This window comes from Nanorana parkeri, unplaced genomic scaffold (genome assembly GCF_000935625.1).
Source record: "Nanorana parkeri isolate BGI_ZX_2015 unplaced genomic scaffold, ASM93562v1 scaffold378, whole genome shotgun sequence".
Lineage (NCBI taxonomy): Eukaryota > Metazoa > Chordata > Amphibia > Anura > Dicroglossidae > Nanorana > Nanorana parkeri.
The window spans coordinates 209,374-214,278 of NW_017306646.1; positions in this window are offsets into that span (position 1 = coordinate 209,374).

The following is a 4,905-nucleotide window of genomic DNA, read 5'->3' on the forward strand; positions in this document are numbered from 1 at the left end:
AGAGCTTAGGAGAGCCAGCAGTCATATGAAAGCCGACTTTGCTAAGCTCTCATCCTAATGACAGAACAGCGTCTGCTGGTTACTGTGTAACCAGCAGACGCTGTTCTGTCATTAGGATGAGAGTTTAGCAGACAAGCTCTAATTCTAATAACAGCTGGTCCCGGCCAATAGAGAACAGTTGGGCGGAGCTATCTGTTACTGCTAGCTCCGCCCAATCATTTTCTGTTTTCTTTTCTACTTTTTTTTACTGTTTTTCTATTCTGCTCGGTACAACAGAGGTAACGAGCAGAATAGCCGAGCCGAATGCCACTCAGCGGCATTCGGCATTTTAGAGAAGCATTCAACAATAAATGATGTATGTGTGCTAGTGTTTTAAATACTTTTTATGTATAATACCTTATAATTATCTATGTACCTTAGGGCAGCCATATTTCTGTTAACATGTGTAGGTGCTGGTTTCTGCTTTGCAGGGCTACAAAAGGGTTTATTTTTTACTGCTTCTTCTCACTAATGACCAGCTGTCATTAGAATTAGAGCTTGTCGGAGCCGGCGGGGATATGAAAGCCGACTCTGCTAAACTCTCATCCTAATGACAGAACTTTGTAACCAGCAGACGCTGTTCTGTCATTAGGATGAGAGCTTAGCAAAGTCGGCTTTCATATCACTGCTGGCTCTCCTAAGCTCTCGTCGTAATGACAGATGGGCGTCCCTGGTTACCAGATAACCAGGGTTGCCCATCTGTCATTACATCGAGAACCCGGCGGGGCCGCTGTGACATCACAGCGGCTCCGCCGGGTTCTCAGTGTAATGACAGATGGGCGACCCTGGTTACCAGGTAACCAGTGACGCCCATCTGTCATTACACACTGAGAACCCGTCAGAGCCGCTGTGATGTTACAGAGGCTCCGCCGGGTTCTCAGTGTACTGAGGAGCCGCAGTGTAATGACAGAAGGCGTCCCTAATTACCAGGTAACCAGGGACGCCTTCTGCCATTACACACAGAACCCAGCGGAGCTGCTGTGATTTTACAGTGGCTCTAACGGGTTCTCAGTGTAATGATAGAATGGTGTCCCTGGTTAACTGGTAACCATGGACGCTGATCTCTCTGCAAGTGGCCGGAGCCAGCCGTGAGATGACGGCTGGCTCCGCCCAGCTGTCAGATGACGGTTGGCTCCGCCCAGCTGTCAGATGACGGCTGGATCCACCCAGCTGTCAGATGATGGCTTTCTCCGCCCAGCTGTCAGAAGCAGGCTGTCGGTTGGCCAAGGGCCAGCCAATCGGCCAGCTTCGAATTTCCCCTGGGCTCAGTCGACTGAGCCCCTCGGCCCTCGTACAGCAGCCCTGAACCGAAGGGGTCCTGGGGCCGAAGCTACCCGAAGGATCAGCCGAAGCTACGGCTAGATCCTTCGGTAGCTTTGTGAATAGACCCCTTAGAAAAGTTTATACATTATTTGTAATTGGAAAACAACTCCAGGAAGTACATGCAATAATCCAGTGAACTGTTATTTAGTGAACTTTGTATCTGTGCTAAAAGCAGAAAGCCCACTTATTTTCTTGTTTTCTATGTCCACTACAATTTGTCTCATGCAACACAGCTATGTAATGTTCAGAATCCCATTTGAAAAAATACGCGGGGGCAGGGCCGGATTTACGTCACCTAAGGATAAGGGGACCACAGGGAAGAAAATCAAAGGTTTTCAGAAGGCAGGATGACTTACATGCATTGAGTCCTGGGTAAGGAAAACTATAATAGATTTTGGACAATTGCATTTTATCGTTTGAAATTGTATACATTTATAAACTGATGTATCATATATATTTGTACTTTTTGATCAACTCATTCTTATATATTATCAATATTTAAAAAAAAAAAAAGATATCATGTAGGGCGCTTCTTTACTGAGCATTCTGAAATACTTTATTGCCTTAATTGCAAATATATGCATGTAATAAAATACAAGAAGCGGTTCTCTGGGACATTCAGCTGTGTGTTTGTGTATAATTTGCCCCCACAGTTCATGTCAGTGTACAAGTTAAGTTAATGACACTATAGCAATAAAGCCAGTCTGATACAAGATTATACAAAAACTCTCTTTTTCCGTTAAAGAACTCCAGGAAAACTTTTTTCTTAACCCTCACTACAAGGGGGGGTTAACTACTTAAGTGCTTGTTTTTGTCTAGGCTCAAAAATAACAAAGTTATACTCTCCCGAAGCTCCGAACCGGCCAGTTGTCACAGAGCTCCCCCCTGCCTGTTTCCTTCTACTCTGCAGCATTGGAATGTTTCTCAGCATCCTCACATCTATACACTGTGTATAGAATGTGATGATTTATGGGACCTTAGACCACTGCAGAAGTGGGGGAGAGAGGCTCTAGGGACTGGTCTAAGAACAAGCCAGCTTAGAGCATCGGGGTAAGTATAACATTTTTTTTTAACCTAGACAAAAATAAAGTTAACCCTTGCAGTGCTTAGGTAGCCCCACTGCAAGGATTATTTAACATTTTTGGAAATCTTCTTTAATTAAAAAATATTCCTATATGATTGGAATGCCACTAATGGATTTCTCCACCTTACTGTGGTTTAAAGTAATGGTGTTTACCTCAAATGCTCAAGGCCCCATACTAGTGCATGTTTTTCATTTGTTTTATTGATGAGTTGATTCGTTTTTTTCACACAGTTCACTATTTGCATTAAGATCCACAACGCACAGTATTTGGCTCACATTGTGCTGACATTCACAAATAACACACAATCTGCTTGGTATGATGTCTACAGCCAAACCCATAAAAATTATCTTCAGTGAGTCCTGGAAGTGATGGTTTGGCCCCGCAGAGCCCTGATCTCAGCATCATTGAGTTTGTCTGGGATTACATGAAGAGACAGCCTAAAGCCACAGAAGATCTGTGCTTAGTTCTACTAGATAATTGGAACTACTTAATTGGCCCTGAAAAAGGTCATAAAGAATAGCAAGATTCTGTTCCCATAGACTTCAGAGGGGTTCTGGTGCTATATTTGGGGTTTGCGGACTTCCTGCTGGGTTTGGCAAACGTCTACCCAACCAATTTTTTCACATCTCACTTGGTGATGTGAATCTGCATTTGCTTCAAACATCCAATTATGTTTTAGAAACATACCTTATTAAAATAAGCTTGCATCTGTTTTATGTAAATGTGTGATGTATCGTGTGTCTCAGCATCAGATACCACTTGAACTGGTTATTGCCATCTTTATTATTTCGCCATAGGTATATTATCAAGATATAATTTATTTAAAATTACAAAAATGTTTACATTAAGAAGAAAATACATTTTCAGTCATGAGATTGTTTTGTGCTAACAATGAAAATACTGTTGATCGGCTACTGATAACCTCAAATTTAGTAAACAGGCTGTATTCACTTTTACATAATTATGAAATACTACTGTAATACAGAACATTCAATAATTAAAGGAGAACTATTGGGTTAAGGCTTTTCCCCAAAGTTCTCCTTAGGGTAACGGGAGGACACAAACTAGCGTCCTCCCGTCACCCTAGACTGTAGCTCGCGGTATACTGAGACACCGCAGCTGAAGCGGATCCCGACAATTATACATAGGCTCAGAACAAGTCAGAACACAAAATCTATAATGATATAGCCCTAAACAGGCTAGATTTTTTAAAGTGCAAGTAAACTGTTGTGTAAATGTCTGTTATTGGTTTACAAGGGCAGTATACCAGTGATTGATCACAATCCTTCTGATCATTTAGCTGGTAAAGCAGCCATAATACAATTCCCTGTCGCCATGTTGCAGATCAGAACTGTGATAGCCTCTCTACAGCAGACATCAAAATTACAAAATTTCCATAGAAACTAAATAGTCATCTGCATTTATTCTGTAAACTACAATAGAAAAAATTCGCTGGGATAAAACCGGTTGCTATGGACACTACCTCAACACTGTCTGACAGTCCAGTGATTTCAGGCAATTTTTTTTTTTTGCCAATTTTTATTTTTTTTATTTTTTATTGGTTGGCTAGTGGATTGTTTAGCTGCTGGCAAAACATACCAGGCAGACCAGAGTGCTTTCTACTCTCTGTCCAGTTCTGATGATGCTCACAGTATATTGGAAACAGTGGGGTTGCTTTATTAAAGGCAAATAGGCTGTTCACTTTGCAAGGGAATTTTACCTTAGCTTAGTGAATGTGGTGAAAATTCCCTTTGCAAAAAATACGCAATCACGTGGAAGGAAAAAAAAAACATGTTTGCTAGCAGGTGATTGGATTATGGAAGTCAGCAGAGCTTCACCTCATTCACTAAGCTGAAGGAAAATCAACTTACAAGGTAAACAGCATATGTGCCTTTTGGAAATCAACCCTTAATGAGTTGACCAATTGGTCTTAAAAAATTGTCTCCAGAGGTAGGGAAGCACAAGACACAAACTGTGTCTTGGTCCAAAGACTTTCTTATGGCATTTAGCAATATTATGAAACAGTAATAGGGATATTCACAAAAGGGTGAAGAGTTTGGAGAAGGCAGGAGAAGTGAACAATCTAGGACAAAATAGCTGATTTTGAAACATTCTCCAATTTAGCTCACTTTCCAGTTCAGCTATGTTGTCCTAGATTGTTCACTTCTCCTGCCTTCTCCAAACTCTTCACCCTTTTGTGAATAACCCTGTAACTGTTCTGGGACAAGTAAAGCTGTGGGTCCATTATGATATGATGGATTACATATATTTAAACAAACCACAGAATAATTTCTAATACAGTCTTACATTCATGTCCTTAGGTTCACATAGACTTTATAAATTTAACTTTTAAATTTTTGCTTTTCATAGTTCATATGGAAATCTTTCAAAAGTATGCACAGTATCTCTTACGCTTTACTGCGTGACAACTGCCCCACTAAAATGTAATGTATGCTGG